Raw genomic sequence first — 14,516 nt, 5'->3', positions numbered from 1 at the left:
TTCTCAGTGTGGTTAATCCATTATGAAACTAATTATCAGTTGCATCTGGACAGAAATAGTTGGATATGAGCTTCACCTCAACTACAACAGTTAAGTTCAGCTTTACATTAATACATCAGTGATAGAAACCAAACAATGTAAATGCATTGCAGTCAAGGTGTTGTTATTTTACTTTTAATGATTATTTTCTATGATATTAGTACTTTTACTTAATTAAAAGATGTTCCTCCATTATTGACAATTACGTTCAATAGATTGATCTAGAATGGTCCTTTTCCTCCTGCACACACACATTATTATTTCAGTTGAGTGTAAAATGCTGAGCAACTGCTGTGACGCAAGGCATCACATGTATTTCCATGTATTGCAAAACTTGCTGATAGGGTAAGAAAACATAATACATTTAGTTAATTAGTCATCCAATTGGACTGAAAATTGCATTGTAAGTGGAAAATGTGAAGTAACTGCATAGTGATCCGTGTCATATTGAATTAGAGAATATCCATGTTGTAAGTGATGGAAAAATTGTGAGAGGGACTTTCCTCTTCATGTGTTGACAAAGTTATGTGATTTTAACAGTTCATTTAAGAAAGAAATGTGCAGATACCTTCCCTGGGCTACTTTGACCTATGACACTGGGATAAAGAATGATCATACATAAATATACAGCAAAACCAGTATCTAAAAATAAAATCACATGACCTACAAGCATAAAAGCAAGACTGACTGTCCTTAAAACTCTTTGAAGTCTGCTGAAACCCCTCCTCAAATGCTGTGATGCTGCTCAATCCAGGACACAGGGAAAAACTTCAGCTGCACAGGAAAGTATGACACTGTCTGCACTGAGACTAACACCATTATCACCGCAGAGAAGAAACATGGAAAGCTCGGCAAAGAGACAGACCACCACCAGGCCTAATGTCTCGCCATGTGGAAATATGGGATTATTATTCTTTTCAAAATGAGTCATCACTTTATGTTTCTCTTCTAGAGAAGCAAGTACTTTTTCTTCACTTCAGTTGGTGAAAAATAAAGCGAATTAGGTAACATGGCATATGTGAATTCATTTTTATGCAAACTTTGTTATAAAACTTGGTTTTAAGCTGTGTTTTATAGTGCAGTTTTTGATACAAACTAGAGTGCTGGAGAAATACTACAGATACATTTGAGGAATAAACATTTCTGTGTTAGATGTGTTTTATGTTTGGTAATGAGGTCAGAGATTTTAAGATGATCCACAGTTTATCCCGTTGGCTTTAATAGTAACCAGTGAGAATTAAAAGTAAATGAATTAGTGCATGTCCAATGTTGCAGTCAGACAGATCTAAACAAAATCTATTGTCTAACCAACTATTGTTATGTCTCAGTCCTGCAGGCGCAGTGGAGTGTTGCTACTACCAAGAAATGGTCCGAAACACCTCAGGCAGTATACCAGAGTGAGGTGGGTGGTGTGTGTATCTGAACGTAGCACAGTCCGCAGTGTTTACAGTGCACCTTCTGTCCCAAATAATTACAAGGATCCAAACATTGAGAGACTGCAGCCATCTTTATGTGGTCCCTTTCTTTTTTAACTCAGGCTTTAAACTCTGCAGCAGAGCATGCTTGTGTTTTCTAATCAGCAGTAGACAGATGACAACATCTGGAGCTTGGCTACAGGAGGACATTTTTAAGGGGTGTGTCAGGACTGTTCTCAAAACCGGCCCTCTGCATTGTGGTGACCATGTTTACATGTTCTATCTTAAAGTGGCTTTGTTGTTTGCTTGTAAATTGTGTCCATAAAAGTTGTCATTAAATGTACAGATATACTTTATGGGTTTCCTGACTGGAGAAGCGATAGACTAATCCCTCCCCTGTTGGGTCCAGAATAAACTTCACTGAAACCTCTGAGCCAAGACTCCTCAGCTGATCATTCCCAGACAGGGGCTTGAGGTTAGAAGTGTTGCAATTTGTAGAGAGAAAGTTGTACAAAAACAACACGGACATATAACTGTGTACATGCAATGAAGAGCAATAGCTGTTCAAACTATTGATATAGGCCCTACCACAAACATACACACAACTGGTCTGTAAAATTGACCTAAATGAACTCTGTTACAGCCGATAGCCAGACGGCAGACTGTTTACACCAATGAAGAAAAAGAAAGCACAGAGCATGGATCCAATGGGAGGCTGGTGCTGGAACAGGGCCACTAGCGGTCATGGCGTGTAGTAGTAGTAATGTGGACCTGGCAGGCGGTGGATGCAGAGGGTGGCTGTGGGGGTGGCAATGCCCCAGCCAACCCGTGGTTGTGTGGTGGTTAACCAGTCTAGGTCACCTAGACTTCCTCTGGCCTCTCTCTGGGAGGAAAAACAGTCTAGTCAAAATAATGGTGTCATTTTGGCTTCTTACGTTTGAGCAAGGGGAGACAAATTTAGCGACAGCAAAGCAAAGGGAGGGGCTTAGAACAGTTTAGGAAACAAGCGAGCAAAATATCTGCTCTGTGTTTTTTTTTCTTACAGCTCTTAAATAAGCCATCTTAAATGAGTGGCACAGATCCAGTGCAGCCTGTAAATTCAGATGTGTCAGCCTACGCAAGCAATTATAACTGGGCTTTGTCTTCCGCTTTTCTCCCCCCTGCTTTAGTCACTGTACCCTTCTAATCTGTCTTCACTACTTCGGTCTGGTTGATCTTTGACGCTGACCTGCTTCCTGTCTGTTAACATGAGTGCTGTGCAAGTTGTTATGACGAGGAAGGTGTGTGCCCACTTTATCTGTGTCCCTTTGTGTATTAGATCAGTTTCTTCCGTCTGCAGACTCCAGACCTGTCTCACATGTCTCTGCGAGTGAGCAGACCCCAAAAGTATTTAACACCCTGCTGACCTGGCACTTGCTGAGGAGTTGCTCATTCACAAGAAGACCAACTACTCACAAATTGATCACTCACATACTGTTACAGAAATACATAAGCACACATACACACAATACAATAAACACGATACTTGCATGAAAGCCAGAGTTTCATGAGCTTAGTTTGGTGTAAAGAGTAGATAAAAGGAGAAAAACAACATGGTGCTGTCCAAAATATCGAGAGCACATTTAAATGTTGTTGCTTTAAACTAATTACATGTTTGTACTATCCTGAAGCACTTCAGTGCACATGTTAGAAGTTCTTACCAAATCTGTAAACACTGGCATGAAATCAACCATTTGGGATAAGAATGATATGAATGTTTAAATTCTCTAGACAGTGGAAGCCCACTTCCTCATCAGGTTCTTGATTTAATCTGTGAAAAATTCATATTCAAATTTTAGTCAATTGAGCTATTTCATACAGAGGCCCCATATGATGGCCAGAAATGACTAAAGTGTAGGCAACAAGATTATGAAGTCGTGGCGTCACCTTACTAAGATGTGGGAAAGAGGCTGAAGCTTCATTATGGTGTGGCCCACTATAAATCTATGATTGAACAGCCTGAAACTAATAGCTGGTCGTCCATGTAGCTACTGCAATAAATAAAGGTAATTATATACTGTGCATGCCTTCCCCATGTTAGGCTCATCTTCGGAAAATGGCTCACAGGTTGGTGAGGAAGCTTGGTGAGTGGTGGAAGCTTTGTCAAGTTTTCTTAGTAAAATCATAATTTTAATGCATTCACAAAAACGGGGTATGACATCAATAATCAAGCTGACTTTCTAAAATAATTGGACGGGGCTGGCTTCCCATTTCATTCTGTTTTTCAGGCATTATGCAAAGCTTGTTGCTGGCTGAAGCTATGTGCCTTTGGGGTGTGAAAGCCATAACGGTCTTTATGTAACTTTGCAAAAAAAAAACAAAAGATAAGCATCTTCCCAAAATAGATAGCTATTGTTTTACTGGACCATCTATTTAGCTGATGGGTAAAGCTCCAAATCTGACTTTAACGAGCCCCAGCTTGTTACGTTGGCAAACAATATTTACTTCGAATGTTTGTTGCCCTGCATGGCATTAGGAGACAATTTGGTTGCATAACCAATCTAGAATTAGTAAGGTAATTGTTGGCTCCACATGTTATTTTTCCTTATGGTGACACTAATGTCAACCTGACATGTCCAAACCTCAGACAGAGTAAAGATGATCTTTTCCCTCTCAGACAGGAGATGGCTGCCATAATTTTTTCAACTGCTCTGGAACCAGAAGGTGTCTGAATGAGACTATGCTGTGATTACTCTTCAGAGGAAAACCACACTGGATGACAACCAGCCAGAGGAATGGCAATGATGCCGCAGGATTGGTTTGCAGCAAGATCTCTCAAACAAACAATGTTCGTTTACAGGTCAGTGTTGGCTTTTTTCACATTGACCAATTTTCTTTTTGCTTATGTTTTAAAAAGATCCACCAATTAGAAGGTGAATATAGTTAACTTTAAATACAGAAATCAGTTTGAAATTTCATCACAGATTCCATACCAATACACCTCTTTGGTAATGCATCCGTTAGTTATAATTGATCAATGATGTATCAATATTAGAATCAAAGAAAATCAGTGATTTAGTTGTTCAAATTACAAAGATTGTATCCAATTTCTTGTAGAACAGAAAATACTGAGTGAGTGATGAATGGATTGATGGTTGAAGACAAAACTAAAATATACAAAATGTCAGTTAATTCACTGAAAGTCTGATTTTTCATAAATATACAAATAATATTGAAATGTAACATTGGTTTTATTTCTTAAAGACCAAATAGGTAAGTACTATACTTTTTAACCTCTTGGAAATAGATAATGCACCATAACATGCACATTCTTTCATTTTGGCCTTCATTTTGAGGACTAAATTCAAGCACTGTGCACAGTTTTGGATAGCTGTGCTTTATGTGTCAGCCTGTGGTGAATTTTGGTGGAGCCCAATTTGGCTGTCTCACAGCTGACCCAGCCACAGTCCAAATGGGTTTAGACAGCCTAAGAACAAAGCAGAGATGGAGGCTGTGATTCAGGAAGACATAGCATTGCTCAAGGGTTGCTGCTGCAGGCAGAAAAATCTGAGAATGTCTATCGTACTGTGGCAATTTTAGTAGTGTCTTAAACTGAAATACAAGCATTTCATATAGTGTTAATCCATCCATCCATAGCTTTGATCTGTCCCATGTAGCCTCTGCAGAGACTCAGCAGCTCAGTTCAACCAGGTCAGCCCTCTGGGTAAACATTGCTCAGCTACTTTAACAATGCTTAATAGGATATTGTGGCTTCTCTCTAAACTCAAAACAGACCTGCTACTTTCTGAAAATAGCAGTAAGTAGATCCATGGGACAATCCCCCGTCACTAGTTGCCCAATAACCTGAACTACTGGCTCCCCCTTAATAGATCCTGGAGCCTGACTCCCACTCTTTTTGGGCTCTTGTGACGTACGAAGGCACCAGCTCATCACAAGTCACCGCACTAAAGTGGTAAGACGAGCATCAACAAAAACAATTCCTCTGCTTTTCACTTGGGGATTGTGGACAGATCCCCTCTAAAAATATCAGCAGGAAAAACTGAGGGGGAGGCTTGGATTGTGGTTGTGGCATTTATTAGCGAATCATCCACTCCCTGCGTGCTATAAAAACACAGTCGTTTTCAGGGTGGAAAACAAATGGGATGAGTATATTGTGGTAAAATGATGAAGTGATGACCGGCACTTTTTTTTTTGCCACTGGCTGTTATTATATAATATTTAATCACAGAACATAGAAATGACCACAAAGTTTTACCACTGCCTTGACTGTGATCAGATTAGACTCTTACTTAATGCTTTTTGAAAAGCTGCCAGCTGTTTAGCTCTCATTTGAGTCATGGCTGTTTTTGCAATTGTTAACATGTGCTTGCTACTCATCATAGCAGTGGCACCTGAGTGGAAAAAATACCTCAAAACCTATTAAAAGTTATGCCTTTGTGTTTTTGTGCTTTAACAACCAGCTCATTCAATCATGAGAATACTGGGGAAAATGAGCAACATATAGTACAGTAAATCATGTTTTTTCCAAATAGGGTAAATCCAAGTTTAAATGTCAGCTGTCATTACTCAGTTTCCTGTTGTACAGCCATTTGTTAAACTATGCACTCACACATTGGCAACCTGCACTTTGCACTCTGTAAATCAGAGAGTAAAAACATAACATACTTCCGGAAAACCATATAGGACGGCAAGAGTCGGGATGGTAAAGCAAAATGAGCCACATCCTGTGGGTAACAGGAAATGCTGGTTAAATTATAGGTTTCATGATTGAGGGGCTCTCTGTCTTTCCATCACACCCTTTATTAAATGGATAACTTCCTAAATATCCTAAATTTATCTGCCTTACTAAAATCTGTTTAAATCGGGAACTCTGACAGCTCTCTTTGAAGTCTGTGTTAGATTCAAATACTTCATTCTTACTATGACCACATCGCCTTTAAATAGCTCTTGTCAGAAAAGACGTAATAGTTCCTGTCTTGGAGGATTTAATTCACTTAAAAAACAATTTTATTGAACAGCTGAATATTTTGGCTTTGCAAAACATGCAAACATTCAGAAATAAAATGAAAATTCAAAAAAGCTGCCGTTAATAACAATCTTGTACAGCCCTTTCAGTTGAAGTAAAATCTTGTAATATGAACCAAGAGGGAGGGGGCAGCCCCTATTCTTCGAGGCATGGACTTTACTAATTAAAAAATCGTTATCAGTCACGGTCCAAGTTTCCTGTACGGCAGTTGACAGATCAGCTTTGCAGGATGAATCCTTGTTAAAAGAAATTTCCATCATAAGTTTGAACTCAGATTTAGAACTGGGATGTTTGGTGGTCATGTCACTGAGTCGATATGTCTGTCCTGAAGAACAGTTTAAGTGCTCTTTGCTCTGTGAGAAGATGTATTATCATCCTGGAAAATTATTAGCATCACCAAACATCCTGCTTTATTTAATGTAGCGGTAATGGCAGCCCCTGGTTCTTCACCTGACATCAACCCCATATCAATCATTGTAGAAATTCTTCAGAAAGTAATCTCTACATGTTTCATTGGACGTGTAACAAACGTTCCAATTGTTCCGGCATCACCTCATTATTGCTTTGTGTTTACTGTCCTGATGCTTTGACATCTTCCTTGAATGGTTGACTTGTATGTTTCCCTTTTACAATCTTCCCATTTTCTTTGTACTTGCTCCAAATTTCAGACACAGCTAACTGGGAACAACCAACATCTTTTGCCACACTCCAAATTGAATTATCCCTTTGAAGGAGTTTTATAATTACTTTCTGTTGTTTCCACTGACAGCTCTGTTGTTGGGGCCATGTTTTCTGTCAATCCGTGCAGCAGCTCTTGAAGTCTGCTAGCACTCTCTTTTAACCACAAACAAGTTTGCATCTTTAGACTTGTGCAGATGTTTGTTTTAGAAATGTAAATGATATGTTGATTTCGTAGCTTTTTTTCACTACTTGATCTTACAAAACAACCAAATATTCCAAACACTTTGTCTTTTTTTCAAGTATGTTTGGCAAAGTCAAAATGTTCAGCTGTTGAATGAAATGGCTGAATGGATATCTGCCAGGAGCTGTATAAACCAAGTGATGTGTTGAAGCTTGCCTCTGAGTTAGCGCTAATGTCTGTTGTGAATAAGTTGCACTTTTGACTCTGAGGCTTGTTAAGATGCTTTCTTTAAACAGTCTTGTGTTGAGAGGCAAACAAATGTTTCTTCATCTGTCTTTCATTAAAACTATAGCTGTTCTGACTGGTTCTGCATGAATCAGTCGCAACCCATGCATATTTTTCAAATAGTTTTAAATTCTACAACAATTTAGAGCAGATTTAAACATGTTCTCTTATCCAAATGGTGAAAAAAATACACCACGGAAGTAAATGTGCCAGACAGACAGGGGCCATTTAACTTGTATGAGAGCTAAATACACTCTCCAGTATCCATGAAAACAAGCAGTTTAAAGTGTGATTTGGGTCTACAGGGAGCACAAGACAGATTTCATGTGTAAACAATTCAATAATGGCAGAGAAATCACTTTCCTCTGGTTTCAATCTTGTACAGTATCTATAAAGAGGATTAGGGGGCTTTTTAGGAGACTTTGTGGATTTAAATCCGAAAATGAACCTTTTTTTTTATGCTGTTTTATGTGCATCTCGCCTTTTCCAGAGGGATACCACCAAACCATAAAATGGTTAGCTTTTTAAAACAATGTTGCATAACTTTAATTTCCCCCTCAACCTAGTTTTGTAACCGTTTGTGATGACTAAATGTTGTTTTCAAGGGGAATACCATGCCTTTAAAGAATTTATATAGTCTAGGGCAGGCCAAACAGTAGTTGTGAATATCAACAGTGCCTCTCAAAGAATAACTATTTCCAAAGTGACATGCAGTTGTTATTATAACTTATGCTTCATTCCTGTTCCTAATCTTGACCTCTGACTTTGGTTTTGAAATCAGTTACTGATTCTTGATATCTGATTCAGTTATCCAGGTTCATGGCCATGGACACTCTTTGTGTGCTTTTTTGGGTCAAACTTCAGCTTTTATGATGGCAGAAATCAATCCTCAATCAGCATGGTAACCTGCACAGCTGAGTTGAGCTAAGGTTGCAGTTCCACTGTCGAATGTTAATTAGACCATCATCTTTGTCCCAGTATACATGCACAAGAGCAGATTTGACTTTTGTCAAGTTTGTCTGATGTCACAACACTAGATTGATAAATGCTTTAAGCTTCCAAGAGTTGACACAAAGTCTGACAAAAGCTGATTTTCAATCACAATTTAGCTGTCTGACCAAAGAAACACAAACATATTGGGAATCCAGCTGTAATAATACACACTCAAACTTTACTATATTTACCAAAAGATGCAGAAAGATAGGACTTTGGGGCATTTGTTAGTTTAGTTAAGCATTTGCAAGCAGAAGTGATTATATTCCTCAACTGCTTTAGCTGGGTTATTTCGTCTGGTTTTGAGAAACTCAGTTTTGTACAACTGCAGTCGAACTAACATGTTTAAATCCATTTTAAAAGTTTGGTTTTGGTCACACTGACACAACACATTGTTTTATTCTTGTGTCGTGTAAACACAGTTAATGTTTCATCCATTTCAGCTGCTAAAACAATTAAGACCTGAGGTGTCATTTAAAAAAACACTATCAAAAGAACCTATCAAAAAGTTAAAGGCATTCTGAAAATGTCTCAGCCTCTGAGGAAACTATAAATATGACATAAAAACTGTTTAAACTATTTAGATTTTGTTGTTAATTATTATCTTTTCCCTTATGTTTTACAAGCTTAAAATGAAAATTAGAATATATATTATGTAATGAGACCATTGCAACAGATCTTAAAAGGGAAATACTGTGCATGCATAATTTGTCATAAAGGAGTTCACTTTTTTTGTTGTGGGGTTTTGTGAAGTCCTTATGAGCAGTACTAACCTGTACTAACCTTTATCAGTTCAATCTTCCACTTAAAATGACCATAAAAGTTGACACCATGATGGAGTCCTGTAAAGTACCGACCCTACAAAGAGTAGGAGGTAAATGTGTCTCACACTGTTTCACATTTCCCCAACAAAGCAGATTGTGTTCTCAAGGGTTTTGTTTATGAAGCCACAAAGTTCTCATATGCAGCCAATCAACCAATGTGGGGGTTATTTAATTCCATGATACCAGCATTTTAGAGAAAAACACTTTCCAGGGGTTTACACAGCAACATTCAATGGTTAGGGTTAGAAAACAAGGGCTTTAATAGGGCTTTAATGCAACATATTTAAATTGCAACTTTCACTGTCATCCATGTCAATTTACACTTCACATACAGTTATTCTCACAGCCGCTCTAGGTTGCATCTCCTTTAAACACAATAGCAGTTGATTTAGACATGCATGCACCTGAAGTGTAGTTTATGCTTCATTGTCATTTCAGATGTGGACCCCTACGGCGTAGCCTGACATCCACCTCCAAAAAATTCTAACTACACGTTGTGTTGACGCGGACTGTAAGGGCTGTGATTGGTCCGCTCAGAACGTAATTTCCGGCAGTTGCTTTTTCCGGTCTTAATGGCTGTACACGGCGAAGAAGCTCGTCAAATCGGCCCGTTGACATTCAAAGTATCGAAAGTGCATTTATTTATTTATAGGATAAACTCCTTGAGATGAACCATCTCGTTTTCGAGATGATCCTAGATAAAAATAGCTAAACAGATAAACAGATAAAAAGCTAAAAAGCTAAACAGATAAACAAGACAGATGCAGCAGTACATGCAAAACAAATATGTTTGAAAATATATGTATATACACACAGATATACATACAAAACAAGACAAAAAAAATAGAGAGCGAAAGAAAAATGAATAAAAAAATCAAACAGAAGCCCACACACAAAACCAGTCAGACCATTCACACAATCACACAGAGCTTTGTTCATCCAGGTCCCTCAGTGGGGGAACCAGTGTTGTAAATCCACCTGTTCCCAGCCTCGACCGGTTTAGTGGTCGTACAGACCACCTCCGCAAACGTCTTCTCTGTCGCCTGCGCTTCAACATTTTTAATATAAGCATTTGTTCTTCATTATTGATGAGCTCCAACTGCAAATACAGCTGCTCCACCTTGGTTGCCATTGTTTACTGTTGTTAACTGTGACCGGAAGTAAAAGCAAGGATTCGGCTATAACCCCTGAAACCACACAAACACACAGCAACACCCCCCTCGTGGCATGGTGAATTACAGAGCAACCCGTTCCCTCGACGCAGAACTTCGAATGTAATGTAATGCTCAATGACGGCGTCTCATCTATGCTGTCGACCTGACGAAGAAGCATAAACTAGGTTTTAGACCAAGGAGTTGTTTTTGGGCAGAGTAAAGTCTTAGAGTTTCTAGCAAGCCAACAGTTACTCATCTTTTGGCAACAGAGGAGCAAATTTTCACCATTAATAACAGCTCAAACCTTAGGATGGCGTACATTTTTTCTCTGTGTCATTGTCGCATCAGACAGTTTTTTATTTGTCACTATTTTCTCAACAGCACGGTGGCTGTGTATTGTATGTTAGCACACTTTTCTGAAGCGTCATAAAGGACTAAAAAACTTCTAGTGGGAATATTACATAGCACAGTACATATTTTCAACCTGCAGTGAGCGACTTAACTGCTAAAACGCATCTGACTTGCATACTTGAATGGAAACTTTGCTTTCTTCCAAAGTTTTAATGCTAAGTTAATATTGAGTCATATGGTTCTGGGAGTTCAGACATAGAGCAAATCTTCCACTATGCATAGTGCTTGGCTGAAAGACAGAGAATAAATTATTGTAATCTACCTCCAGCTATTCAACACATGACTAAGAGATCATATGGTGCTGACACAGCAGCAAACTGCAGAAGCACAAGCCGGTGGACAAAGTCGGTTGGAGATCAAAATGGTGTTGTTATTGCATTGTGCCTGAAAAGTTCGTATGATTTTCCAAAGAAGTACATTTTTCAGGCCATGTGAAACAGCAGGATTGTCTGTAATATCTATGCATTTCTCTTTTCATTTGGATCGTTGTGTATTCATTATACTTGTCTGAGAATCCTTCATATGAAAATGCAAGGAGAGCATTGATGTAAAACGGAAACTCAGTCTGTTCTTTGTGTTTGCACAATGTCCCGATCCATCCCCTTACTCTCCAAAAAGATTAAGGTTTTTCACTTGTGTGAGTTAATATGTGCTGGGATAGAAGCCAATCCCCAGCTGGGATTCTGTAATGAATTAGGAGGATATTGAAAATTTAGGAATGGAGAATGTCACTTTTTCTACAGTTCACAATGGCAAACACATGGTGGATATCCACAACGTCCACACAAAGAGAAATATGTTTCAAGTGGAATAAGTGAGCCATGAAATGGGACTCAAACATGCACCCTTCTCTTTTCAAGCAAACATCATTGGCCTCTAAGGCAAGTTTTACTTTGCATCCAGACCCACATCAACTGTTCAATCAACTTCAATAAGAACCAAAACCATGTGTGTGCTTTCTTTTCATATTCACTGGTTCAGTGTGTTTAACATCAACAATGGTAAATTTGCCATTTTGGATGGATGTTTTACTGTTGTATAGAAGGAGAAATGCTACTTTTACAAACATACATGGCTATGTTTTTCCATTCAAAATTCAAAAGAGCACTGTCATTAAAATCGTGTTGATGGAATGGAGAGGAGACAGGTTGGAGTGTTTCCACAGCACATAATGAGTCCTATCTGAGTCTTTCATAAGTATGTTTGATCTTGTTTTTATGCATCATTTGATGGGCCAAAAGTCAAGTTATGATTCAAGACCCAAATAACCTCAAGGTTTGTTTTGAGAGGATTGTCATAAACAACATTACGTGAGTGAGCTGAAACAGTGACGGATGTTGTTCTACATCTGGTTAAATAGCTAATTTTACATACAATTATATATTCCACACACAGACTCTGGGAGTCCTACCACACAAGTCAGGGACCAAATGAGACAAGACCTATCGTGTCTCCTCAAAGTGCGAGGAGACACTGTTGACTCAGTGTAGTCTAGAGGCGCTTAGGCTGCGTCCCACCACAGTCATGCACTGTCTGACCAGAGCCTTGGAGCAAGGGTGTGCAGACGCACAAAGGTCCATGGATGCATGCAAACATTCCACAAACACAGCCACACACACATGTATGCAGGTGCATAGATTCATGCATGAGCCAGTCTCACTCTTCTCCAGCTCTGTGGTTTGTTCTTCAATCTTGTCATCATCTGAAACACAAACAAGAAAAGCAGGACTTTCTTTTGATCTTTTCTTGCTTCAGTCGAGCCAAAGAATTTTACTGGTTATTTCATATGTGCACTTTCATCAAAGAAGGAGTGTTCACTCTTTGGGGCTTAACTTTACACCTGACAGGCAGATCCTTTAATTGCTTTATCCACCTGTGTTGAAAGTTTTCTTTTAGGTTTCTATCCCCTGATTCTTTACATGCCTGTTATCCCCAGCAGAAAATACTGTGTAGCCCCCTTTTGCCTCCCAAACCTCCTTCTTTGTGCACTTTCTATGTACTTTTTCAATCTCCATCAATCAAAATGCAGTCTGCAGACTAAACATGGCAATTGCATTAAGACCAAGCATCAACAAATCGACCTTGACTCAAAAGCTATAAGAATAAGAATAAGAATGATACTTACCCATTTTTTTAAGGAAAAATATATTAGAATCTTACTAAGCCCAATTTTGATGTGTGTGCTATTTGACCATAAAAGTACTACAATAACTAAGGTTTCCAAAGTCTACCAAAACAAATTAGTAATGCAACTATTTTGCAAATATTTTAGATGCTTCAAATGAGACACAGTCCTTGACGGTCATTTTTACTGGACTGTACCTGAAAGAGTATCAAAAAACTCTGTTTAGCTTAATGGGAATCTAAAGTGTGTTTCAGCAAACTTTCAATCAGTCTAGACAACTATTTTTAATGTTTGGGTTTAGTCTATTGCTTTTCAAAGAGTAGTGTTCTGTTATATCTGGCAGCAGCTGCCAGTGGGGGAAAAATTTGTACAATATCTGCTTATGGCCAAGGAAAATGGAGATGTTAGGTGAGAATAAGCTTAAAAGAACAACTTTGAAGACCACATATTTCACCCAAGCAACCAGGTCTGTAGATTGAACAATAGTATTCTATGATTCTTGAAAGTAAGGATCTGTATAATCACACTGTGTCACACCAAGCACTCCAGAAACATGCACAAGACCATGCCTTATTATACATGGGTGTGTGCCTTTTCAGCCAACAAACAGGTCCACAAGATGAGGTCAGAAGAGTTGTAGTGTTTTAGAGAATCAGGTTTGACTCCAGGGTAAGTTAGATATTTCTTGGTCTCCTGAGCCCTGTGTGAGACCATAGTTTTGCTTTTACTTTTATTCTCACCCATTGTTTGGTTAAGTTTAGGCAGCTATTTGGTTAAAGATAGGACAAGGTAATGATTTTGGTGGAATTACTTTGCAGTGGTCAAGTCAAACATATTAACCTAGACATACTAATTTTCACTTAGGGCTGCAAGACAGAGTGTAATAACCCCCCAAAATGTGTTTAAAAAAAACATGTTTACTGATTGAAGCATCTCACATGGTGGACCTGACAGGAGCACCAAAACTGTAGGTAGAGGGAAGAATAATGATCAGTTTTATTATTTTGCTGGGCAGCAAGCACTCACTCCCATTTGTCTAGTGTTGTGGCCCAGCTGCACGGTTGTCAGAATGCCAACCCCTCTTGCTGTAAATGTCTGCAGGGTCTCAAAAATCAAGTATTTACTTAGACTTTTAATGGCTAGACTACTGCAGGTCAAACTCCTCTGAAAATGCCAGAAAATTCATAGAACAAAGTCAGTCTTGATGACTTTCAAACAGGTCCCTGTTTTCACATTTGACAGCTATGCTCGTGACACACTGTAGCTATTCATAAAATGAATCCATTATAGTCTATTATTCTAAGCCAAAATGAATGTTTCACATATCAACTGTGATGATTTCAGATATAAGATAAGATGAACCTTTATTAGACCCACAGCGG

Source organism: Leuresthes tenuis, unplaced genomic scaffold (genome assembly GCF_036924035.1).
Source record: "Leuresthes tenuis unplaced genomic scaffold, fLeuTen1.0.hap1 SCAF_4, whole genome shotgun sequence".
NCBI classification, from domain to species: domain Eukaryota; kingdom Metazoa; phylum Chordata; class Actinopteri; order Atheriniformes; family Atherinopsidae; genus Leuresthes; species Leuresthes tenuis.
The sequence above is the reverse complement of the archived record's forward strand: the minus strand, read 5'-3'. Positions refer to the sequence as shown.